The sequence below is a fragment of the Myodes glareolus genome, chromosome 3 (assembly GCF_982192425.1).
Source record: "Myodes glareolus chromosome 3, mMyoGla1.1, whole genome shotgun sequence".
In the NCBI taxonomy this organism is placed as follows: domain Eukaryota; kingdom Metazoa; phylum Chordata; class Mammalia; order Rodentia; family Cricetidae; genus Myodes; species Myodes glareolus.
This window is the reverse complement of record NC_142028.1, coordinates 91,519,514-91,546,950: the sequence shown is the minus strand read 5'-3', so window position 1 is coordinate 91,546,950 and position 27,437 is coordinate 91,519,514. Positions and strand designations below refer to the sequence as shown.

The following is a 27,437-nucleotide window of genomic DNA, read 5'->3' as shown; positions in this document are numbered from 1 at the left end:
TTGGAAGTTTCGATATTGTTTCTATCAACTACACATCTTCTAGAAAGGACATATTAATATGAATGAATGCAGAGTGGCTAATCCACATTTTCCTCAACTCCAATGAACTTTCATTAAAAATGAAAGAACTGAGTTTCTTTTCTCCCATGAGGAAGGCACAGGCAAAGATCAACAAGCTTCCTGTAAGGGGCTGGCTCGTAGAGGTTTGGGACTTCGCAGATCCCCTGACTTCTGCAGAATCTGTGTAGCTCTGCCCTGCCAGAGCAGAGGCAGTCACAGGCAGTTCAGGTACCAAGGAACAGGGCTTCACTGAAGGTGTTGCTTCATAGGTCTGAAATCTGAATGGTATGCAACTTTCATCCGTCACAAAATGTTAGTCGCCTTTTGTGCCCCTTTAGTCATTCATAAATGTGAAACACGGTCCTTAAACTTACAGGTCATATGAAAATGGGGCGGGGCAAGGTTGTTGTTTGCCTTTTGCTGACTGCTGGTCTAAGGTCTCAGAAGCAAAGAGAAGCCCATCTGGGTTTGGCAAATAATACCCAGAATTGATAATAAGAACCGAGCGCAGCTGGGGCTTGGTTCTTAAGACTTCAGTGTGTAACTCTACTGTTTTATAGTATGATTATCTAATTTCTGAATGTATTTTTACTATATACTTAATCATACAAAAAATTCATGGCGAAATCTTTAAAAAAAAAAAAGGAAAAAGGAGAGATAATGCTGGGTCAAGACTTTGATGTGATTTTTTCCCTAGTCTTTACACCCATGTAGTGCTTGCATACGTATGACATCATTCTGTATAAACAAGGCTGATACTTCTGTCATGTCTCTTAGTATTATATGGTAAGCATTTTTTAGTGTTTTTTGACTATTTCAGTTTTAATAAAACTGTGGGAAGATACTGCTGCACGTCATAGAAAAGCTGTGATTAAAACCAAACGATCAGTACCGCGTGCCGGGGAGGATATGGAGGAACAAACTCGAATACAGTTCTGGTGGAAATAGAAAACACTACAGCTGCTTTGGTGACAGTGTTCGTCAGCATCATTGGGGCAGAGGCTCCACACACAGCTACACTCTGTCACCTGCAACCGCCAGTGGAGTGCTTTGAAGTGACAGCTACTCAAAGGAAAATAGGATCCTTGACTTTGTTGCTGAAAAGAATTTTAGGTCCAGCAGGTATGGAGCAGAGTTTAAGAAGAGGTTTCACTGTAGATTTAAGCCCAAGGTTACTAGACAGGCTGTCAGCATAGGCTGGGATGCACCAAGTGTGGACAGGGGCATTGCGAGAGAGTAACCACTGTCTTTACAATAGCCATATGAAGAATTGTGATGACTTCTGAAGTTACATCTCAAAGGGTGCTCCGAGACCCTACATGAGATCATAGAGTCCTTCATGGTATGCACAGGATAAGGTTACAGCTTCTCACTTAAGACCCTAGTTCATAAGACTGCACTCGGGAATTACAGACATGCTTTTACTATAAACAAAGTTCATAATCCTGCTCCTGAGATTCCCAGGAGGTTTCCCGTTTGCTTCTGGAAAAGGAGTAAGGCCATGAGGAAGGTCATACACATTTAGGCCTTAAGCAGGGTTCATTGGCGTTTTAACATTCCTACTGGAACAGGAATATTGTTTGTATGTAGGTAACCTTAGTGGCAAATTTTGTTAATAGATTATTGGCTGGTGAGAGACCCCATCAGAGAGAGGGGCTCCTTTGCCTTCCTGTGTCCCCTTAATCTTCCCTGTCTATTATATCTTAGTTTAGCAGTTTCTTTTTTAAATATAAAATCTCAAGTACTTACTTGAAAATTTCATAAATGCTCACCATTTATTTTGAAGGTATTCAGTCTCTAATTCTCCCTTTAACTCCTCCCAGATCCACTCCCTACCTTCCCATTCTCCTCCCAACTTTGTGTCCTATTTGTTAAAAAGTCGTCTACCAAGTCCAATATCATTCACAGTAACCCGAGTGTGGTAGCAACAGAAACATCTGTGAGTTGATACACAAAGTGTATGCATGGTGCATTCGCGTGGTAGGATATGATTCAGTGTGGGCTAGGATACAGACAGACTGCAAGGACGCTGTGTCAGGTGTCTGGGTCCTTTTATATTACATTTCTAGCTAATTGAAATACCTGGCAGAAGAGGCCAGAGGAAGGAAGATGGGAGATGGAGGAAGTGTTCTCAGAGGTGCTGTGATGATGGCTATGCAGCACTGAACTCTACCTTAAAATAAAAATCACCACATTATTGCCGAATATCTGGTGAAATTTACAGTGCAGTGTAATAGCTAAGTCTAGTCTTTGGAACTGCTTTTTGTTTTATTTTATATTTAAGTATGAGATAAGGTCTCACTTTGCAACTCAGACTTGTCTTGAACTCACTGACATCTTCCTGCCTCGGCCTTCCAAATGCTGGGATTACAGACATGTACCACCATACTGAGTCAAACTGAATTCTTGGTAGTGTATTATTCTGTCATGAGAATGTACCCTGTTTACCCTGTAACTTGAAGAAATACTGTATTTATTTTGTTTACAGTCAAAATTCATGCTCGGGGGTTAGGATTGAGCCATTGGGTTAAACAAGGATTCTATGGAGCATATGTGCCTTTGAATGACCTCCAGTCTGCTTCCAGCATGGTGGACATGGCTTCCTCCTGAGTGAAAGAGCGGTAGATGCAGGAAATACAGGACCCCAAGGGGTAGAGGGATGAAACAGAAAACAATAGTGGTAGTCCTGGTTTCGCTACTACTGTGAGACCAGAACACCTGCCCCCCATCCCAGTCCTCACCATGGCCTTTCCCTCCTTGTACTGATGGGGAGCCAGTAAGAACTTGTGGGAGTCTGAAGTGGTCATTAAAAAAAGAATGCAGGAGCCCAGGAGATGGTGGTCCCGAGAAGCGGTTGACTAGTATGTGCTCTACAGACTGAAGCATCCCACCAGTGTTGGTTAATGGCAAGGGTATTAACGCGACTCTATTTGGGTGATGGGACTGGCCAGAACCCAGATTTCATGTTCTGAGATGCCAGGAGCAGAACTCCTGGTTGGAACACTGACGCCAGAAACAGTTCCAGAATCAAAAGCAATGCGGCTGGGGAAACGACCCAGCATGCCTTGCTTACCTTTCATGAGGGAGCTGGGCCCTGATGGCAGTGGGGCGTCAGCTGGATGATTCTCCAGGTTTCCATGTTCTCTGATCCCAGCCATGTTCCCAGCTTTCCTAGAGAGCAGCCAGGAACATCTGCACCCAGAGAACACAAAGGAGAGCTATGAAAACCAAACTCATAAATGGTTTTTCATTAGCTCCAGGCTCCCAGCCACCAATAAAGTATATACTTTTAAAAAAATCCTTCATTATTTTGTGAGTTTTCTTTAAAAATGAGCACACTCTTCTCATTTCTAGGTCAGAGAGTTTCTTAAAATGTTACTTATCAAGCATTTATCTGGTTAATTATCCCAAAGGTAGCAGCATTCTAGGCTTTTTTTTTTTCCTTTTTGCATAAAACAGCAGGGGGGAAACTATTTAATAAAGTCGCTGTAATCTGAGACTGTTGGTGGTCTTGGGGGAAACTGAAACCCAGGTTTGGCTGATACCGTGTAATGTGAGTGCAATTAGCAGCGGCTTCCCTAAAGCAGAAAGAGATGTAGCAAGACAATGTGCAGCGAATTTAGGTTAGGGCTGGGAAGCTTACAAATCCTTGTTTGTTTTCTAGTTACTTTAAGAAACAGGGACGCCTTTGTCTTGGTGACGTCATTTCCCGAGCACTAATACATTTTGAAACTGCTTTCTGTTAATTTCGTATGTTTGACGAGAAGCCACAGCCCACCCCCACCTTGTGATGTGGCTGCTGGCACTGTTTCCATGCGGAAGAGGACTCCTGGTTTTGTCCCTTGGAAGCCCCAATGGGAGCAGCTTCCTCCACCTGTTTCTTCCTTCAGGAGAAGGTCTGACGGAGCAGTTTCAAGGGACTGGCCTCTGGTAGGCTAAAGAGTGAACCCACTTTCCGTAGAGCACCCTGTTTCTGAGCTTGCGGTTTCATCCTGGAAAAGTAAAGCCAGCACGTGTGGGCACATGGCAAGGTCTTTAAGGACGGGGACTGTGTCTTGGTGGGCTGTTACGCTGTTCTTAAGATGCTAGCTGTTTCGGTTCTCTTCTCCAGATAGGAGGTGTTGCTCACTTCTCTCTAGTTGTATATGTGACCCTTGCGATTCCTTCTGGAACTTTCTGGGCCTCCTTCTGCTGAAGCATCTTGGTGCTTAGCGTCCTTTCTGCCTAAATAAAGCCCAGGTACCTGCATGATCATTTCTTCACCTCTGTCTTTTTTCATATTATATCATCTTGGGGGAGATGAAACCTTTCTCCTCTTTTTTCCCCTCTTATAAACTGATATAATGCATAGTGTATATTTTATTCATTTATTTAATGTATTGCTTATCTCCTGCACTTCTAGAATGTAAGCTCTACAAGGCCAGGGATCTCTGTCTGATCTGGTAATTACCATGCCTCGAGTGGCTAGAACACCATAGGCTTTATAGCTTGAGTTGATGAAAGAATGAACATGCCATCATCCCCAACTGTCCACAGGACCATGCGTGGGTAATGCATGTGTTCTCTTGGCTCCTTTGCCTGATTCCACATCTGCTTCATAAAAAGGATCAGATCCGATGAGCTGTTGCACATTGAAGCTCTTTTGTGGAATGCGCTATGTGAACGCATTTATTAATTTCTTCATTACCAGACACAGTCCCCACCTTCACAGTGCCCAACAAGTGGGCAAATGCATGAGTGCTTTTCATAAAATGAGTTAGTGGCTATAGTAGGAACATGCATGAGCTAAGGTGTTGGGCACCATTCTGTTGTAAAAAGGAGTGGCGGGTGCTTCCCACACCCGGTTCCCGGCAGCTTGGCTAGCTTATACCCCAAAATAACAATACAGAAATTGTATTCATTTAAACACTTCCTGGTCCATTAGTTCTAGCCTCTTATTGGCCAACTCTCACATCTTGATTCAACCCATTTCTAATAATCTGTATGTTACCACGGGCTCATAGCTTACTGGGAAAGATTCAGCATGTCTGACCTGGCAGCTTCATGGCGGCGATTCTCTGCTTCTTCTTTCTTCCTCCCAGAATTCAGTTCTGTCTTCCCCGCCTACCTATGTTCTGACCTATCAGGCCAAGCAGTTTCTTTATTAATTAACCAATGAAAGCAACACATAGATAGAAGAACCTCCTACACCACTAGGGAAGTATCTGGGAGGGACATCTAGATCGGAGGACAGAACTCCAAAGGACTTCTGGGGGAAAAGGACATGGAGGCTGAGATGTCGCGATGGAAGTGGCATAATGTAGCAGTGGGTGGCAGGGGATTAAACGAGGGAGTGAGGAATGCCAAGTTCAGAGTCTGGGAGTGAGAACACATGAAACGTGTGTGTTGGAGGCGACTGTCCATGATCCAGTGTATCTGCCACAACCAGTGTGCAGGTAAAGCAGGATCAGAGATTGAGCTTGCCTTGCTCTTTGGGGTTTGATTCTGAGGGCAGGTGCGGAGCTGTGAGGAACTTGGTCAGATTCCCTGCGCAGGGACTGTTTTATGGAATAAGAGCTTCCTCTGCCTCGTGAGAGAGTGAGACCATCAGCTTCCGGGAAGTGGTCTTGTAAAACAGGAAAAGGGGTTTCTAAAAGTGAATCATCCCGTTTTGGAAAATCTACCAAAATTCTCCCCATCTCTGACTGTCAGAGCAATGAGTTAAGAGACTAGAAAGCAAAATCTTGGTTTGAGGCTGAGTCGTCTTCCACACACAGCTCACAGTGTGAGTAAAAGGGAACTCAGCCTGACAGACAGATGGCATCCGTGTCTCCGTGTCTCCGTGTCTCCGTGCACTAGACAGCAAGCTGTAGTGGAAGTCAGGCAGTTTCTCCTCCACTTCCATGCCAGAAGAGGTGAGTGCTTCTTCCTCTACCAACAACTGTGCTTCAGATGGTGGAGAAAGGCCCCAGACCAGCTCTGCAGGTGACCTATCAGCAACAATGAGGTACTGGGAATCCCTTGCCTTCTCTCAGCCTCAGTTTCTTTTCCTAGAAAGCTGACTTTGCCTTCCAGTGCTGCTTTAGGCTCAATGAGCTAAGAAAAAAAAAAAAAGATTTGCTTTATACCATGGCATGTTTCAAACATGCTCTCAGCCTTACTGCTCCACCAGGGAATTTACTGATGCAAGAGTCACTTATTTAGGATCTGAAAAAAGCAGGAAGTGAACTCAGCCAAATGAGGCAGAAACTCAGATTGCCTCCGTCACCTGCCAACCACCTCCACTCACCAACTTCATTACGTACCATACCTGCCCACATCAGGTGTCACAGGTCCTCTCCTGCTGGCCCACACTAACTACATGCTGTCCCCCTTCTGACGGTGACTTCGCGAGTGGATTTCAGGTTGCTCTCAAGGCAAAGTACCTCTTTTATCGGTGCAAATATGTTCAGCCACTGTGCGTGAAACTCTGACCCTATTGTTCTTAGACTTCTGTCTTTTACATTTTGTTCTGAGTGGTATGCCTCACCCCCGTTTCCCCCCATGAGCCCTGTGGTTTTTAATTGCACAATTTTACCTAGCATGGTGCTTTTCGGGGCCTCGTATGTTATAGCTGAACTGACTCGGTCTAAATCATCTCACACAGCTCCTGGCAGACAACAGCACAGTAGCTGTTCTTCCGTTAATCTGAATCCACTTAAGTATGACTTTGGGTGGGACAAGGCTCAGTAGTTCAAACACTTAATTTACGCCTTGACTGTGAGTCAGACGGACGAGTCCTGAATGCGGGGCGGTAGTGCTTTTCTCCTTCCTGCTCCCGCTTTTGGGACGCTGCTGGGGCAGCAGGGACAAACCAGGTACGTGCCTTAGAAAGCAAGCCAGGAAAAACTGCTGGGGACTTGGAGAAGGGTTGCTCTGGGAGGGGAGGATTCATCCTTTCTGGACCCAAGCTGGTGTGTTCTCTAAGTGCCCAGTGATGGCTCTAGGTGATGGGTCCCGGTGCCAGCTGCTGGCAAGGAGTCGGGCTTGGGTTTTAATGTTCGATCTTATGGGTTTATTTACTTAGAGGCAGTGTGCATGCGCAGATGCTACAGGGCTGACCAGAACTGACTTCAGACAGAAACAACCCAGTCTTTCCAGCAATATGTGTACTCTCTGCGGGCCACGTTCTGTAGGACAACTAGCCCATGTGCATATTTAATACTGGTTCCTTTAGTTACACCTATGGACACTGACCATGAAATGAGCATCCCTCACACATAGGCCTGGCTCCAGCAAGCTTGGGATAGTGGAAGCACATCCTTACCGTCCATCTGTCCTCTTCTCTTTCATTTTCTTCCTTCTTCCAACTCAGGGAAATTAATTCTAGATCTGGTTTTAATTTCTCTCCAGCATCCTGACTAATGTTTGCCTTCCCACTAACCCCAGGATGTTAAGCCCTCGTGATCTAGCAGATGCCTTTTTAGTCTTCACTGGGACTAAGATGGGTGAGCATCAAGAGGCCAGGGACCCTCGAGAGAGTTCCCGGCCACCCTCAAATCTGTATAATGACACACGCTGAACTTGCAACCCAGAGGTCTCCATGGGAAAAACCATTCCTGGATTCCTAGAGGCATTCAAAATGAATTACGCCGAGTGTTTCAGTTTGTTTGTTTATGGATATTTAAGATTCTAGCTTTCTGTTTGATGTCACTATTAAGAATAGAGGACGTTTAAACATGTTTGATTTCGTTAGATTAGCCTCCCCTCTAATCATAGAAGGCACAGTGTTGTTTACATGCTAAGTTTTAACAAAACTATTAAAAACACTTAGCCAAATGCCACTTGGAGAAGCAGCTGTCCTGCTCTTGTATTTAAAAAAAAATAAGTTTCTCTTTTTGTTTCTGAAAAAAAAAAAAAAAAAAAGAACATGCGGGAGCTAGGATCGCTTGGAGTTTGATTTCAAAAAAACAAAACCCAAAACCCCAAATCAAGAGTCATTCTGTTTCTTCCTTTGAGATGAGCTGCTAAGGGACCCTCTCCTCCTATCTGCTTGTCTGGAAAATGTGCACAGCGCTCTCATTTGGGAGCTCAGATGCGTGCAATGTTTTGATGAGCTGGCATGACCTTGTGGGCCTGTCAGTAGTAAGCAGGCTGGCACTGCCAACACACAAGCCACCAGCCTGGCCAGTTCTGCTGGAAAACTAACAAGCACTCTTTCTTACTTCTGCTGGGAGACCGCAGAGAGCAAGGCCTGTGGGAGTCCACAACTGGCTAGGACACTCGGCCCAGGCTTTGCAGCCTTCACCTTTGGCCGAGTCCATGGTGGCTTCAAGCTCCCTTCAGATGAGGAATGCCGTCTGTTTAACATCGTCCTTTTTCCTTTGGTTTAGAAAGTTCACCTCTTAGCTCTGTTCTTCATTGACTACGTGATTTGGGGCAAGACAATTCATCACTCTGAACTCTTACCTACTCATTAAAACAAACAAAACTCCCCAAACTCGACAACCCTCTAGCAATCATCTCTGATTTCCAGGGCTGATGGAAAGTGGCTAGGGCAGCACTGCTGAGCACTTAGGCAGAACTAGAACCCACTCAGACCTGGCCGTCCTCCGTTTCTTAGCGCGGAGTATGGTTCAGTTCCATTGACACATCTCCAGGGTAAAAAGATGAACGGCTTTAGCTTGTGCCCGGCAGTGTAGCCTAGGGCTACAGAGATGAGTCCTCATCTGGGCTCCCAGTTTCTCTCTAATCTGTGCTCTCAATGAACATTTTGAGACTGGCTATGCGCACAGGTTCTTTGCCCTTTGGAAGAATATGGAGGAGAAAGCTCAGACACTCATTTACGTGTGGGTCCCGTGTTCCATGGCACACATTTTCCTGTGTGTTATGGGTGGAAAGTACATGGAAGTCAGCCTTGCCTTTGAGAGCTACAGTCTGGTCCAGTTCATCAAATGCTGACGTACATGAAGGAAAGAGAATGTGATCTGGTCTGAGCAGGCACTTGTGTGTGTGTGTGTGTGTGGATAGGTTGCAATGAAGCAGGTTACATTTTCCTAGTACACAGCCCTTGGGATTTTGAGTTCTGTGGGGGTAATTCTTTTGCTTATAACTGAAGAGATGGAGCAGGGGAAGCTGAGTTACTTTAGGTAGAAGTGAACATCCGTCCGTGACAACTTTTCTGGTGTAGCAACACAAACAGAAAACATATTCGCTGTTCTCAATTCCAGCATCTGAATAGGAGGAGAAGTTCTGTACTCTGAGTTATTCTGTAGGTGACTCCAGAAGGTGGAATTACAGATCTGTCTTGATTTTTGGAAGTTATCTCATTCCTCGCTCTTACCAGTTTCACTGGAGTCAGGACTACGATGATCCCAAGGTCATAGGGTTTGCCAGACAAAGTTAGGATTTGGATTCAAGTCTAAACCATTCCAAAGTCCAAGTCCTTGACATGGTGCCCCAGCCATAGTGTACCCTCACAGTGGTGTCTGAAGGCTGTTTGTAGGAAGAACACATGTTACATATAACTTTTACAACAGTGGTTCGCAACCTTCCTAAATCTTAGATCCTTTAATACAGTTCCTCATATTGCAGTGGTCCGGAACCATAACATTATTTTTGTTGCTACTTCATAACTGTAATTCTGCTATTGTAACGAGTCGTAATATAAATATCTGTGTTTTCTGTTGTTGGTCTTCGGGGACCCCTGTTGAAAGGGTTGCTTGATCCCTGGAGGAATTGTGACCCACAGTTTGAAGACTGTTTATGTGAACCAGTATAAAAATTGGAGTTCTGAGAACAGGTCCTGGCAGGTGCTGGAACATCAGGTGACTTAGAGACTACGTAGAGAACAGGTGGACATCAAACAGTTGTGTCCCCCATCCCAGTGTCCTAAAAGTGTCATGATGTGAAAGGAGGGGAGCTCTGCAGATAGTCTTGGGGATGAGACCCAAACCCAGAGACCACCAAAGGGAAGAGGGACAAGCTTGGAATTCTGAAGGCATGCCTCATGGTCACACAAAATAGCCCCTACTCCCTCTGAGACTTCCGATGCACTTGAATTTTTATCTTTTAAGTATGTCTCATTCTCCTCTGCCTCTCATTTTATAAAACCTTGAGTAGGGGGGTGGGGTGGGAGAATCCCTGAATGTGTAGTCCTGAGTGGATGTATATGGTTAATAGGAGCTGGCTGTTTCAAAGACCCTACACTCAGAAAGAGAGATGGCAAAACCTTCCCTTTTGGTCTATCTACAGATGTAGATACTGTATGCAGAAGGTACCAATTATAGCTCTTCCCTCCACTTCTCTATATTATGTCCTGAAGACTGTTCCCCTACAGAGATTACTCTACCAAGATTATCTTGATCTCAATTCAACTGTGCATCATAAATCCCACCTCCTTATTTATCTGTGTGCAATAGCCCTACCTCTCTGTTCAACTACATATAACAGATGCACTGAGCTTTGGGATGCTGATAGCTCTCCATCTGAGGGCCCAATCCACCCAAACCTAGCTTTTCTGTGTATCCCTGTGTCTGTTGGTTTGGATTGTCTTCATTTCCTTGTTTTCTCAGTCGGGTGTATCCCTGGAGCCATTCTAGACATGGCACTTAAAGGTTGCCTTGGCATTGCTGATGGCTCACAACCTCATGGAAGCATTTTATACGGAAGGAAGTGTGCAGGGGCACTTAACATTGGAGGCCTGTCTTGGGCAAGTGTCAGGGAAGTCTAGACTTTACATCCTTCAGCAGAATATTTCTGTGCTCGCACAGATGGTGTCAGGCACCTGTGCTTCCCACTCCATTCCCAATTTTATTCTTTTCTCACCGTTGCATGGTCTGTCCACGACAGCCACGTGACAAATGCTGAGCGTGCCAGATTTGTTTTCATTTTGTATTACATATGAGTTTGGCCTCCACGGTAGGGCTGTGTTAATTTCCCAAAGCTTTACCAATCGCTGTATTCTTTTTAAATATGCATACTATTATTCTTCTTGGGGCTGTGTTATGACTGGTGTTTTGAGAGTGGCTAAAGGATTTCTGGTTGCATATGGAGCCATGTGTACGTGATACACATTCCCAGATGTAAACAGCTGCCGAAGTTCATTATTTAGTTTGCGTAGCGTTGCTCCAGCCCTTCTGCCAGACTTGGCTCAACATTTCTGGCCAGCAGAGCCAGTTTTTTTTCCCCTTAAAGAAAATTAGTTCTGGATGGTGTTTTCTACAAGGTAGCTTTCTGGTTGCCATTTTGATATTTGTGACTGATGGAAAGTATGCATAGACTTTTGTGTGAGGTAAATTAATCATATGTTCTAGTTGCATGGTAACTACTTCGTCCAGTAATTGGTTCCCTGCACTCTCTGCCCAGGGTTTGGAAGTTATATGCATATGTCTTTAAAATAATGGGCAGCTGGTGTCTTTAAAAAGAGCTGAGTTGAAGAGGGAAACTGAGCCAAAATTTGTAAGTGGTCATGGGATTTCTTTTGCCATTTATTAATTATAAAACTCAAGGACTAATGTAAGACTTGAGGCCATGATGCACCCGTCACATGGCCTTATAACTCCCCAAAGTCCCTACAGCCTTCCCAACCTACCTTTTCTCCCCATATAGGACATTCTTCCTCTCATCTTGGATCAGCCAAGGACTTGTTAATTTATTCTGGTCAGCTGAATGTGAACTCCGCCTTTCAGACCGAATGCTCTATTCAGTTGAATAACGGACCATAATATAAACAGAATTCCCAGAACAACGTGGGGGTGCTTCTGGAATGTTTTAGCAAAGGTCGCGGGCATCTCTTCCCTCTTCCCTTTCTCCCTCCCCCCAATTCCCGTACTTCCTTCTCCATTAATCTACCTATGAAACAACTATTCAAAATGTTTACAAAGTATAAGAAGTATAAACAGGTACTTTTTTTTTTGCAGTAACTTCTTTTAAGATTTATTTGTATATTTTATGTGTATGGTGTTTTGTCTGTATGTATGCATACCAAAAGAGAGCACTGGATCCCATGGCACTACCATATAGACTGTATAGAGTTCTATACAGTTATCATTTGTATAGACTGCATAGACAGCTAGATGCAGTTACAGTTGTGAGCTGCTGTGTGGGTTCTGGAAAGTGAACGAAGGATCTCTGGTAGACGATACAGACTGTATAGACTGTTATATACAGTTAGAGTTGTGAGCCACCATGTAGGTGCTGAGGACCAGTGCTCTTAACCCCTCAGCCGTCTCTCAAGCTTCTGTGCAATGAACTTCTAAGCAACTTGGAACTATAGTTCTCTGAAAAGGTTGAGAAGATCCAGCGGAGAGAAGATAGTAGATGTGGGGCAGCAAAGAAGGCTCAGCAGTCTGAGAGCACACATGACAGCAAACCTCTGTTTGGTTCCCAGTACTCACATGGCAGCTCACAACTCTCTGTGATTCCAGTTTTAGGGGAACTGATACCCTCTTCTGATACCCCATAGTCACAAGGCACATACATGGTGCATATACATACATGTAGGTAAAGTATATGTATTACAAAATAAACAGATGTTTTTCTTGTTGCTTCCTCTCTCCAAATTGTTTGAAAGCTACTTTGCTGTAATTAAGACAATACAAGTAATACATGTACATCAAAAGAAAATTCAGAGAAAGGTTCAAGCCAGGTGACTTCCCATCACTGATGGGAGAATTGGACACAGACTCCTACTCCTAACCACAAAGCTATCTGCAATTGATATCTGCTAGCAAAGGCAAAGTTAGTTTTCTTCAATGGAGTCTCACTGGGTATATTAATCATACTTCAAGATAGGCCCTGTGTCCAGGAGTAGTTGACCAACACAAAATAAACTCAATATTTTTGTAGACTTTTTGCCTCATTTTGCTTTGTTTAGACATTTTTTTGTCTTATTGATCTTTTGCTTATTTATTTTGGTTTCTGGTTTTGTTGTGGGAGTCTTTGTGTGTTAGTGTGTTATTTTTTTCATTTTTTATTTTGTTTCAGAGATGGAGAGAGAAAGGGCATGGAAGTGGGTGAGAGGGCTGGGAGGGTTTGGAGGGGAGGGGGAGCATGATCAGAATATATTGTATGAATATTTGTATTTTTCAATTAAAATAAAGGCAAAGGGGAAGAAAATGAAAATACTTAACTCTCTCCTAACCCAAATGACAGTCACTTTTAATATTTTGCTATAGCTTCGTCGAGACTTGATTTCCTTTTTTCTTTTTTGATCTTTGCTATCCATGGAGGCTTTTTGATACTGGGTCCTGTAGAATATCATTTTGAGATGTGTTATATTTGTTTATGTTGTGGAACATTTGTTTAATGATGTAAAGATGTTTTTCATTCTTTTATGTTGCATTTGCTTAATTCTGAGAAGCTTTGTTGCTTTGTCTGTCTAAAACACCTGGTTGGTCTAGTAAGAGCTGAATGGCCAATAGCTAGGCAGGAGAAGGACAGGCAGGGCTGACAGGCAAAGAAAATAAATAGAAGGATAAAAAGAGAGAAAAAGCATCTAGGATTGAGAGAAAGAGGAGGACTCCAGGGGCTAGCCACTGGCTACAGAGCAAGACAGGAGTAAGAAGTAAAGAAAAGATACATAGAAATAGGGAAAAGTAAAAGCCCAGAGGCAAAAGGTAGACAGGATCATTTAAGAAAAGCTGACTAGAAACAAGTCAAGCTAAGGCTAGGCATTTATAAGAAAGAATAAGGCTCCGTGTGATTTATTTGGGAGCTGGGTGGCAGGACCCCTGAAAGAGTGAAGAGTAAAGACAACCAACAACAGGGTCTCATGTAGCCCAGGCTGGTCTCAAACTCACTATGTAGCCAAGGCTGTCTCTGAGCGCCCAGCCATCCTGCTTTTCTACCTTAAGTGCCATCATTACAAATATGAGCCACCGTCCCCGGCTAATTGTCAGTCTCTTAATTACACTGACTTTGTACCAAGTTTCTTTCACTTTACGTGGCAATATATTTTTCTCAAGACTCCCAGACTTCTGTGACATCACTCTGAGAGAGCCCAACCTTCGATCTACCTTCGATCTACTCAATTAGTTATTTAGGGCATTTTACCCCCATTTTTTTGAAAATTAAATAAAATGAAGTAAAAATTTGGGGGGGTATGGTTATAGGTAAAATAAAATATTTGATTCATTTGATTATCATTTATTGTGCTGGTTGTCACACTCAGGGCCTTGAGACCCCTAGGTGAAGACTCCACCACTGGGCGCTTAAAATAAATGTTGACGGGAAAGCATAGCAGTTGTACTTTAGTCATCTGTTATATTATTCACATTAAAAACAAAGAAATTTGCACCTGAGAGGAATGTATATTAAAGTAAATTACTCCATCAACACAATAGGAACCAGAGCTGGCAAAGAGAGTTTTCCCTTCAAAGTTGCCTCCACGCTTCACTTCCCAGCCCTTTGGCTTGGAGTACATGAAGTTCACGTGTCTACCCCTGATGCACTGTGAGTTTGTCTTGCTTGAGAAGACCTTAGAGCTTCTCCTTCAGTGTTTAGAATCTGTAAATAGCACCCTAGTCAAGGCAGAAAAGCCTGTCCACTAGGCGTTTAGGTTTTTATGAACTACCCTTCAGTACAGATGGAGAGCAGTATCTGCAATGGAAGAGGGAAGCTGAGTGGGCCCAGAGCGTCTGTGCCCGTCCCCCCAACATACGCCTTGAAACACACTCTTGGTTGCCTGGAAGAGGCAGTGGGCAGCTTGGGACTCTAAAAATAAACATCCGAAAAGTTTTTTTTCCCACTCTCCCGTTTCTGTTTGGCTGACTTTTGGTTTTCCATTTGGAAAATGGGAATAATAATCATACATTTATGTGTATGTAGAGGTGTATTAAATAAGTAAAAATCCAGTAGGGACTCAATAGTGTTAATTATTGCTTTTTCTCCTGTACTTCTAAAATTCTGGGTTTCAAATGCTTTAGACCTTCAGTAACACTGATAACACCTTTTACTCTTCCTCAATAAGTGGCCTTTAAAATATTTTTTTTACATTAAAAATAATTATATTATTTTCCCTTTTTCTAGCTCAAACTCTTTCCATGTACCACCCTTGCTCTCTTAAATTCTTGGCCTCTGACTACTTTTTAAAAAGTTCTTGTTAGATATACAGACACATACATATATGCATACATACATACGTGTGTGTGTGTGTGTGTGTGCATGTGTGCACGTGTTTGTGTATTTTCTTAAATATATAAATACCATTTGCTCAGTCTGTATACTATTTCAGGAATGACTACTTGATATTGGATGACCAATTGGAGGGCTCTTCCTTGAGAAAGACCATTTTCTTTCAGTCCCCCTCTTCCCTAGTTGCCTGTGGTTCTTCGTCTAGGGTTGGGGCCTTATGAGATTTTCCCATTCTATGTTAGCATGTCTGTTGGTGTCATCTTATTTAGGTGGCCATATTGTTGAGACTTCATAGGTGTAGATTCCATGACACGCCCAGGAGACAACAATCTCACAGCCACTACCCCATTCCTCTGGCTCTTAAAATCTTTCTGCCCCCCTCTTCCACAATGTTCCTGAGCCTCAGACACAGGAGCTGTGTTGTAGATGTATGCTGTGGACTGGGCACCACACGCGAGAGCTGTGTTGTAGATGTATGCTGTGGACTGGGCACCACACGCGAGAGCTGTGTTGTAGATGTATCCTTAGGGCTGGGCACCACACGGTCACTTGTTCTCTGTGTTTTGTTCAGTTGCCACTTTCTGTAATGATCTCCATCGTTTGCAAAGAGAAGTTTCTTTATCGAGGAGTGAGAGTTGCACTTACCTGTGGGTAGAAACGATAAATATTTAGAATGCAATTAAGAATTTTGCTGGTTTAGTAAAGTGACAGCTGTAGCTTCTACTCCAAGACCCATGACACAAACCCTGAGTAGTCGGCTAGGTTTCCAGCACCGGGCATGATTTCCCTCTCATTGAGTGGGTCCAATTAGAAAGCTGTTGGTTGCTGCCATGACATGAATGTCACTATTGTATCCCTGAAGATACGGTGCCATCCTGGTCCCTGTTGTGACTCATAGGTGTCAGAGTTGTGTGGGACTATTTGTAGTTTGCTTTCTTTGGAACTTTGCTTGGTGACATCCAACACCATAAAAGCTAGTTCTCAGGAAGAGGCTTTCAGGTAGGATCCAGCTCAGATCCTCTGGATTCCATGTCTGAATCTGAAGTACATGGTGTCTTCAGCCACAGAGACTTACCTTCCCTCCCTGGGGAGCAACCAAAGGCAGCAGCAATAGCCTATTATGTTTTGGGAGTCTCTGGAACCTCCCTAACTGACAACCCATAAGGGGACTTAACATGCCTGCTGTATGGGAGGATTGTTAGTCAGTGGGACTTGGGGGAACCATTGTCACTAAATATGAAAATTTCACTTAAACCATACATTCATATGTGAGCTAAATATGAATATGTATAGACTTATATGTATTATATGTAATTTTAGGTAAATAGATAATATGACTCCTTATGACATTTTCAGACATCCTTCTTGCCTCCTCCTTTTCGCTCCTGTATTGACTACCTTCCCTACCTAATCCCCCCCTCTATTTTCTCCAATTTCCTCCTTCAAACTATTTTTACCCTGTGATTTCCTTCTCTGTTGTCCCCTTTGTCCCATTGCCCCACTTCACTTTTCTGGCTCTGGCAGTTATTCCAAGTTTTACATACTCCCAATTGACAATACGACAATACGGAGTTAGGAGACAAAGATCAGAGATGACATGTGACATATGCTTATCTTTCTGGGACCAGGTGTTACTATTAACCCTAGCTGACCTGAAACTGTGTAGACCAGGCTGACCTTGAGCTCGTAGAACTCGGCCTGCTTCTGCTTCCTAACTGCATAGATTAAACACACGCGCTACTCTAACTGGCTCTTGAGCAATTTCTTTTTATGGGTAATTAATTCTTCCTTGGCTGGCTTATGTTGCTGGTGAGGAATGAGCCACCACTTTTTGCAGGAGGTCCCAGGTGCTCCACTATGAGTATTGTCTGCTTATGAGTGCTATCTATTTATGAGTTTGCAAGTTTGAATGCATTTGTTTATAATGAGGGAGAAGAAAGTTGTAGAGGGTTGACTGATTTCCCGAAGACACCGAATCTGCTAATTATAGATGAAGAAACTAAGCTCCAGGCTGACGTTTTCGCCAGCACTCTGTTTGGCAGTTCCTTCAAGGGAATGTTTATAAATTTAGATCCCTTAGAGCTTTTAATTTTGAGTTAATTTAGTGTGTCTTCGATGAAGTGGCTAATTTATTTTTTCAAATGAATGAATGAATGATTCTGTGGGTAAAAGAACTTTTCTCTGATAAGATACCCTGCAGTACTGCTTTTTAAATGAATTTGCAACTCTGATCCTTGGACCAGATTCTGCTTCTCTATTGTGTGTGAGAGAATGAGAGACTTGAAATCGTGTGTGTGTGGAACTGTCTGAGTAGCATGTGACACCTGACTCTGGGAAGCCTGGGTTGGCACCAGACAGGTAATGGTGACACAGCTTTAGTGTAAACAACAGCTACAGCCAAGTCTAGATGTGCTTCAGGCACTTTGATTGATAGTTATATATTTAGTGTATCCCTTGCGATAACTGTTCTACTGGGCGTGATGACGCCTCTTTGGGATGCTCTGTCCTGGGCTTAGTGAGGGTCCAACAGACCTTAGATGTTGGGCCGAGACTGGTATTATCCAATCTCATGGTTTCAAGCACTTTTGATGTTAATAGCGCCTGCAGCTATACTTTAACCCTGCCTTCTTTCAGATTTCATCTTCAAGGTCCATGCTTCATAGACTGCCAATTTCTCAGCAGCCTCTGCTCTTCCATCTCAGTGATGCAGCCCAGACCCCCTCTTCACTCAGACCCAAAACCTAGCAGTTCCCTTTGTTTTTTTCTTCCTCTGTTTTCTACACTTTGCCCATCTGTAAGCCTGCTGGTTTGGTATTGCTCCTCAAGACTGTCAAGAATGTGAAGAAATTGAAACTTCTTTTTCACACCAAACTAGTTGGTCTCAAGGATGCTGGCAGTCACAACAGGCAGAGAAAGGCCAGCTGCTTCCTTCTCCATGACTCAGTTCCCAGAGAGTTGCGGGTAGAACTCCACTTACACATGGGATGCATTGTGTTACACAAGCAACCTGATCTGAGGAAACCAAATGTTGTATCCTGGGAAACACAGGTGCTTTGCCTGCCCTTCACTGGAAAACCATCCCTCCAAAGCCATTCTCCACAGAAACAGCTTTGGAAAAAAAAGTCTAAACCCAAGGTAGCCAGCATGGTGTGCATGAGCTGTACAGACTCAAAACCCCATGAATGTCTTGGAATTCTTCTCTCGGCTCATCCTCAGCCTGCTGGACCAGGCTACCCTACCGCTCACATGCCCACTCTGGCAACTTTTAACTGATCCCCTTAACTCTGATTGGATTTCCCTTCATTTCTACCCCCTCTATCTTGTGGGACTGGGCTCTGGGGACACAAATTGGAGCTGGTTTCCCTACTTATTTGAAGTTATTTTTATCCCCTCTTCAACAGAACATATTATAAAGTTGGGATGATACTGAAAAGATTAGCATGGCCCTTACATGAAGATGCATGCAAGTTTGTGAAGTATTCCATATGGTTTTTTTTTTATATCATACTACAGAGATACTTACAAACCATGGTTACTAAGGCACTTTCACAATAACCAAAATACAGAACCAGTCCAGATGCATGGATCAAGAAATCGTGATATGATGTGTGTGTGCTGGGGGGTGTGGTAGTGGTGTGTGTGTAAGTAAAATGGAGTTGATGGCAGTCATATATTAGAATGAAATCATGGCATCTGTAAGAAAATGGGTGAAACTAGAAATTTTCCTATTAAACATAACAATCCCGATTCACAAGTATTCTGTTTTCTTTCAGATATTAAAATGTGTGTGTGTGTGTGTGTGTGAGAGAGAGAGAGAGAGAGAGAGAGAGAGAGAGAGAGAGAGAGAGAGAGAAAGATGAAAGTAGAAGGTGACTATCTGAAGTGAATAAGGGCACTAATGGGAGAGAGAGAAAGGTAATGGCAAGGGAAAAATGACAACCATTGGTTGTGTTCTCGTGCAGAATCTACATTTAAACACACATAGACCATGAAAACAAACAAGAAAGAACTATTTCCAATGGGGTGGAGAGTAAGAGCTACATATGATGATAGACATACATGAAACTATAATGAAACCCATCGTTTTAAATACTAACTAAAAACAATGCATCTGGGCATGGTGACGTGCATACTTAATCTCAGCACAAGGAGGCAAGGGCAGGATAATCTGTGTCGGTTCAAGCCCAGCCTGGTCTATGTAGCAAGAGTGAGGTAGAAAAATCAGGCCAGCCGAAGCCAGCCAGGGCTTCAAAGCAAAATCATGCTTCCAAACAAACTAACTAAAACCAATTAAACCAATGAACTGCCTTCTCATGGTTCGTGGGCAGATTCCAAGCCCCTAGGAACAACTGCTGAGGAACTTCATGCCAGTTCCCTGGTCTTTCGAGCCTTGGAGGCAGCTTAGGTTGTAGTTTTGTTACTGACTATCTCTTAAGCTGTTGGCCTCAGTTTCCTTATCTGTCAAGTTGAGGCAATAGAACCTACATCATGGGGTGTTTGTGAGGATTCTTTCAGCTCCCACATAGTTGGCCTTCAGTGAACGCTGGCTGTTCTGGGCTTCCCCAATTTTCGACTCATACTTTAACATCTGACCGTGTGGTTTTCTTCCAGTCCTGTTACACTGTACACACTGATGCCTCCGTCCCTGCCACCCAGTGTTTCTTCTGAATTGTCCCCCTTTGTCAGATTAGGCTGCATATCTGCGTCCTCTCTTCCTTCACTTGGTTGTGCTAGGTAGATGGACTGGACTGGCCGACTAGACGGCATGGGGGCTGTTGGCCTCTATTCATGAGTCAGTTTCTGTTATTGGATTGTCAACTTCCTGGGGATGGTGGCTACTTTACTTTGTCTCACTGGGATGGAACATGTTTGGCATAAGATGACAAATGAATGCAGAAATAAGGGGAGTTCCTAGTCTGTTGGGGTGTTTGGGTTGTCGAGGTAGTCTGCAGGTAAGAGAATCCGGGTTCATGTTGGGGGCAGGGATGTGAATGAAGCACCATAGAAACCCAGTGAAGTGAGCCTGTGCAGTGTGGCTTTAGCGGGTCTGTTCAAAGTCACCTTTTCAGTGAAAGGCAGCAGCTCATTCTGTGTGCCTGTAGTCATTCCCTCCCCTGAAAGAAGCCATTGCAGTCTGCCTTCTTGTAAGAAGTTCGGAATACAATGAAGGCCCTGTTACCTGGTGGGGAGGAGCAATGGCACTTCTTTTTAATTAACTTGTCTCTATAGCAAAAAGTGACTTTATCCCTCTTTTGCAGGGCCCTGGATCTCCCAGGCCTAGCTCGAATCACTGCCCCAACTTTCCCACCTCACCGGGGGTGGGGGGGGGCATCTCACATCGGAAGTTTTAATTTTGTGAGTGTGTCTAATTCCTTATGAGATGGAGGCTCTTTAGGAACTTGTATTTTCTTCTGACTTGTTGATTGTTGTGCTTTTGAATAGAGGAGCATGACCACACACTGTAAGTGAGCCCTGACTGACTGCAAGTCTCCATGTTAGCACCTACACTTCTGAGTAAGTCTTGACGGCAGAGGGCACGGGACCTCCAGGGACTCTTACCTCCCTTGGCAGCGGCTGTTTGCATTTTGTTAAGCCCTGCATACATTGAGAATAAGAAAGCTTGGGTTCTGAGCCATGAGTCAATGCTAGTGGCTGTTGGTGTCGAGACTGGGTTTCTGGAGTCTGCCTTCCTTCGCTTTGTAGTCTTGCTCCTCTTTTTATCACATCTCTGGCACTCCTCTGCTTTCCTCTGAAGTTCATGCCTATTAGAAAAGATGCTGAAGAATTTGGTGGTGTATGTCTCTTTCCCTTTTAGCCCACAGTTTTTCCTTGCCAGTCTTTGCTTTTTTTGTTGTTGTTGTTGTTATTGGTATTCCTGTATATATTATTTAGGCTGGGATTGAAGCCAGAACCTTCCTCCTTCGTGCTAGGCAAGTGCTCTACTGCTGAACACTCCCAGTTCCTTTCTCTTCTTTCTTGATTTATCTGTCTTTGCAGACTGACACCTGCATTCTGGTCTTGGACACCTACGATGACCTTTATTCTGAGTTCTAATGTCGCCTCATGCCCGTGCTGTACCCAGCATGCGCGCTCCTTCTGCGCCCTTGGAAATCAGATGACGGAATGTTTATCAGCATTCCACAGAGGAGGGATTTAGTCTAGACGTGTGATTTATAAAAGATCACAAAGCTCTGAAGCTTAAACTTAGTCATTATGTCCAACCCCCTCTGGAGGATGGGAAGTTGCCATCCCATTCCACACAGCTCCCCAAGGCTCCAGGCCCATCTGGAGCACTGGCTTTCAGGGGTTGGGTTGCGTTCACGTTCCGTCCTATGCTATTCTTCCGAGGGCCCCCGAAGCCCACTCTGCTGGACCAACATATGCTTTGTGGGCAGAGGGTGGAGAGAGGGAGGGAGGGTGAGCACAAAGGAGTGAGAGAGCATACAGACTGAGACGTTGTGGGCTTTGCTTTCTTGTGGTGATGAGGTGAGCGAGCTCTCACATCTGCTTTCAGACCCCGTCCCCCAATACCAGGCTTGTTTCTACTATGTCAGCGCACCTTTGCTTTGTAATTCATGTCGGTTTTCCTCACAGCCACCTGCACAGGCTCTCGCTCTCTCTCTGGCTTGCTCTCAAGGCCAGGAGTCTGTGCTTTGTGTACTTGCCGTTCTCGATAACCCTTTCTAGGATTTAATGTCATTAAAGATGCTATTCATCAGCCTGTCTTTGTCTGAGATGTCTGTGCAGGCAAGCAGGCAGCTAGGAGCGGTCGTGTTCTCCCCAGCCAGATGCAGGGTAGCTGGGGTGTGTGTGTGGGGGGGCATCCAACCGAAGCACATTCCTACCATGACTTGGCAAAGAAAGAGCTACTGAGATTACTGGAATAATCCTGGCTTCTGACCTGGATTTATCAGCTGAATCTAGGGCCTCACGATTGGAAAGAACCTTAAACTCAGCGGTCCTCCTTTGAAATTGGAAGGAAACACGGTAATAGATAATTTAAGGTTTCGGAATGCTAAGACTTCCAGGGAACTGAGGCATGACACATAGCCTTATTCTCCCATTCACTCGGGCAAGGACTGATATCTATACACACGCTTATGCAGCACAGTCTCATTGTGAGCGACTCTTCACTGATGTCCTGACTACAGCTATAGGACGGTGACCTGGCGACAGCCTCAGGAAGGTGACCTGGCTACAGCCTCAGGAGGGTGACCTGGCAGAGGAATTGCTGCCCATCAGTTACTAGGGTACATCTGGAGATTCACCTGGTCACAGGAAAATTCCTGCCCTCCTATCCAAACTGGCTTCCCAGTACCTCTGGACAAACCCTCCTCTGGTATTCCATTGTCCTCACTGCCCTGCACGTCTTCCACTTGACCAGTGGTGACCGCCTCCCCCGGAGTGGCAGGAGCGAGGTGACTAGCGAGGGAAGGAAAAGCAAAGGAACGGAGCTAGAGGGGCCGGACTGGGTGATCTGGAGTTTTCCTGAGGTTGTGCCTTTTGAGAGGGCTTTAACTTTGCAGTGGGGACAGGACTTGGTGACTCTACCCACGTGGAGCCCTGTTTTCCTTTGTTTCATGCGCTTACAGCACATTCCACCCAGAAGAGCTTACACTTTCTTCGTACTGCGCATGACCCAGTTTAGTGCTTCCGGTTTACTCACCTGCTAGTCTCCAGGAGCAAGCCCGTGTGGTAAGCTAGGAGCATTAGGTAGGCCTAGAGTTCCATATGCTAAGTGTCCTCTGTCTGCGGTTCTGGGCTAGAGGACATGGAAGCACCTTCACGTACCTGACCATGCAACAAAAACCCTTTGTCTTCCCGACAAGGCTGGATTAGTTAATCCTAGTGCAGCTGAAAGGCACCGTGCTTTAACACTTGGTAATTAAAATTCTAATCGGTGAATTCCAGAAGTCAAGGGACCATGGTAACTAGAATATTAAACTGTCCCGCAGTGGTACTGTTGCTGCATCCCTTCGCAGACTTTCTCATACACCTCTGAGCCTTCATTTGAACTCCTCACTATAGATCCGAAGTTAGACAGCGTGTGTAATGTGGAGAAACGAAAGACGGTGTCTTTGAGTCCTCCCAGGGGTAAGAGTTATGGAAAGCAGAGCCTTTGAGATCTCATTTTGTGTCCCTCATGAAGACAACGCTTGGGAGGGGAGACAATTTGAGGGACTGTATGCAGATGTGGGCATCAACTGGAGTGTCAGGATTCATTCAAGTCGTGGAGCAGTCTGGGAAAGAGGCTGCTCACTGCCTTCTGGGATGAATAAAGAAGTCACTTTATCATCAGGCCTTTGAATCTGCCTTTAATGGCTTCAGCAGTTGGTTTTGATTTCTGACTGGGTGTGGCCACCTTACTGAAAAAAGGAGACCCCGGTGGGCAGGAAAGGGCATCTTCAACCCTGAAGTATAGGTCAGATGTTTTTTAGTTCACTTCTGTGAGAGGCAGACCAAGTGGCCATACACACATGCAAGAAGCTTCTGTCTGCCGAGCAGAGGCTGCCGCCTTTGGACTGGTCCTTTTGTATACTATCCAGGGACTCTAGGGACACGCTCCTTTTAGTGAAGAAGATATTTAAAAATGTGTATATTTACTTATTCACCCTGTGTATGCTGCACATGTCACAGTGAGATGATTCTGTCCTTCCACTGTGGGGTCCAGGGATTTAACTCAGATTGTCAGGGTCTGTAGCAAGTGCTTTAACCCACTGAACCATCCTGATGCGTGATTCCTGCCCGCAGATTATATAAAAGTAAATAAACACTTTAATAACAAAGAAGAAATCAACAAATATACATTTCGTTTAAGACAGCAGATGCCTTCAAGACTTGTTTCTTTCTTTTCCCCCTGAAAGTCTCTAACACCGATTGGGGGATTTGAGTACTAACCTCTAGAGATGGAGGCCTCATATCTTACTTTATTCTTTCTTTTAATCCAATTCATTTGAATATCTGTGAAGAATCAATAAAGGCAAATAATTTTACCACGCCTTACAATGATGAAGATCTGAATCACAATGGCAGTTTCTTATTGCATTCTAGCATTCTCTGTGCAGTTCGTTTCATGGGCAGCCTACACTCAGGAAGGCAGGGCAACTGAGCCTCTTAGTGCACCCGCAGGAAAGGCAGAGAAATGTGGCCCTCCTCTGGGAGCCTCAGAGAGTGCTTTCATCGACAGAATTTCCTAGTACTTCCCCCCCCCCGCCACCCCCGTATTTCAAGCCGATAGCAACGTCCTGGGGTCTGTTCCAGTCCTGAAGACTTGGTGGCTTCTTAGATGAGTAGAAAGGGCAAAGAGAAGATGCTGGATGTTAGAACTAGAAAAACTTTGTCCATCCATTTTCAATCGCTGTTAATGAGCTCTTTAAGAAGCATTCCATGGACACACACACATATTTGGAAGTAGTTCTAATTTTAAATCGTTAGCAGTGATTGCTCCCCCCATCTTTATAAACAGAGCCATGGAGAAGAACTGGTTTGTCGGTTCACCGCTCATTTGCTAGCTCACTGGTTCTTCATTAATTCATCATTTTAGTTACTATTTTCAGCCAGTTGCTGTGCTGGACAGGAGGGGACAGAGGTGACTGTGAAGCCACAAAGAGTGCTAAAATGTCCCCAACCACACTGGACCTTTTATTTTCTAGAAGATTTATGGCTTCGCCACCATGATATATGTTCTATTTTTAAAAAAATTGAACTATTTTAAGTATGCAGAAATAAACACAAAAATGACAGAGTCCTTTCAGATCCAAGCATGCCTTTTTCCTCCTTAGTTAACTGCTCAACTAAGTTCGGTGTCTTCTCATTCCTGTGTGTGTTTGTTCCTATGTGTATATAAACCTACTACCATTACACGCCATTTCTCTACCAGTTCAAAGCGTCATATAAAAAAATGAATATACTGGGCTCATCCTTCCACATCTTGATTTTATTACTTCAGTATTATGCTTTTGATATTAAATTTCTTAATTTAGGGTCTATGACTTAATCCTGGAAATTGTTTTACTTGCCATTGGATAGCTTGGCTTTTCTAAGACCACGTCACCATTCTGTACCGTCCTCTCCTATTTCTTCCTGTGTTGTAAAACAGTGCTGCACAGAAGGTTTTGTAGCAGTGTGGGGTGACATCTCTAGCTAGAATTAGAATAGAGAACGCATATCATTGGCCAGTATCAAAATCTGTGAACTGTCCTCTGAGGGTCGTGATCCACCGTGAATGACTTTCTGCAACAGACAAACGCCTGCTGTCCTGCCCCTCTACAGTGTATGGTGTTGGATGGATTTAGAAGTTTCTGTTGATTGGATGACCAATTGAAATTTGTATTTATGAAGATAGGCCAAAGGGCAAAAAAAAAAAAACTAAATAAGTAAATAACATTTAAAAAAGTGAAAAAAAAAGTGGAGACATGCTCCTCTCTTTCCCAGACTAGCTCCATAGTAAGGGTGTAGGTGCGAGTGTCTGGCTGAGGGGCCATCCTCATCAGATCCTCGTAATGGTCCAGGCAGCCTGTTATGCATCTGTGACACAGAATACATTGTGCACCATTCCTAGGGAAGTGATCCAAAGGCACAGGATGTAGGAGGCAGATGGCAGGGGGATGGGTGGCCGGAGACAGTATCCCAAATTTACAGTGTCTTCGTTGTGTCAGTGGAGACCAGAGGGCCCTCGATCTGCAATCAAGCCAAGGCTGCTGCCTGCTTCCCTCTGGGCATTAGTGCCCACCTCTATAAAGTGAGCTGTTGCATCAGACACCCCTTCATGTTCTGGTTTTCTTTTTCCCATATCAGCATTCTATGTTTCTAAGTGGCACTGTCCCTTGGTACTTCGAAAGGTTTTGGGACTATGAATGCTCAGTTTATCTTGAGGACAGAGGAGGACTGTGCAGAAGCAGCCGCACAGCAGAGAAGAGTTAAACATGCTAAGAAAATCCACTGTGAAGCTGCAGTCTAAGTTACATGTGTGTAGAAAAGGACCAGTGTCGCCCATGCAGAGAGACGATGGGAGACTAATAATGTCCAGACTGCAGGTGATTATCCCATATTTCTGCTTTCCAAATTTTCCTTAATAGCCATGTAGTAATAGTCTTGGAATAAAATAATAAGCATATGCAAGCAATTATAAGTTCATCTGGCAGGAAAAAAGGAATAAGATTTACACAAAACATATGCCAGGGAAAGGGGGACACCTGTGAATGAGAGTAGGTTGCAGTGATTCTCAGACGAGCCCACCGTTCCCTCCCCCGGTGAAGGCTGGCCTGTGACGCGTGTCTTTGTGCTGCTATGGGAAGACCCAGAGAGGACAGAGGACAGCCAAACTGGCTTCTTACACAGAAGCAGTAGAAAACGCACAACAGAGTTACCAAGTTTCTCTTACTAGAGTTAGAGATCAGAGTGCGTGGAAAGCAGAAGAGCTAGAGGGATTTTAACCATTGGGTCAGGCACTCGCCCGATTCCAGAGGTGTATAGGAATCCATGCTGTGTATCAGGTAATAACGAGGGTGGGAGAGGTCACACAACCTACCATACACTGGGCATCAGCGATGGAGACCTTTCCATAATTCTGGACCAGCTGTAGAATGGAAGATTAACCTGGGTGCAGACAACTGATCTACGTGCTTCAGGTGGGCATCTATCAGTGGCACCTGGTTCTCCCTGAGGTCTGTTTCCTCACATGGGCATCGTGTCGGGTGCCCTTGAACTCCAGGCTTCCTTCCCTAGAGATGACGATACCCTCCCTCTCGAGAGCTCCCTTGAGTAGCCTGCTCCTTCTTTCATGAGGCAGCCCTTGAGATCTCTGAAGGCAATTCTCGTGGCTATGCCTCATGTCTCCCCTCTTACCCATCTTTTCTGGAGATCTTGGAGAGCTGTTTTTATTCACAGCTGCCCTGGCGGAGCTTGGTTGTATTTAGATTCACACTGAGTTTGTCCAGATGTGCCAGTATTTTCATAGGCATTGTAAATTAATTCTCCAGAAAAAAAAAAAGAAACCTGGGGTGGGCACCGATTAATGCAATTCTGTTACTCTGGTATGGAAGAAAAAGATGTGAAAACACGCAAGGTCATTTTCACCAGGCAAGGGTAGCTGTTGAGGATGTGAAGCCCACTTTCGGGACAAATCCTCAGCATCACAGCCCAGTACTGCTGCATGCTTTAATCATGAGAAACTTGGGGGGACACTTGCAGTGGTGCCCAGTCTTTGTTTAAGGACTTTACAGAGGCAGAAGAAAATGTAATATACTTTTGCTTTAAGGATTATGATCCAGTTAGGCTTTGCC

At 44.3% G+C, this 27,437-nt stretch overlaps 1 protein-coding gene and 1 non-coding gene across 2 annotated transcripts in view; both read left to right on the top strand.

The window, feature by feature from the left end:
* The window catches only part of Ror1 (ROR family WNT receptor 1), a 356,211-nt gene that overhangs the window by 40,353 nt on the left and 288,421 nt on the right, over positions 1–27,437 (top strand). The gene's annotated exons all lie outside the window — the stretch shown is intronic.
* Positions 18,543–18,644, top strand: LOC146895110 (U6 spliceosomal RNA). Its single transcript, XR_015001092.2, has one exon. It is a non-coding gene; the product is annotated as a U6 spliceosomal RNA (small nuclear RNA).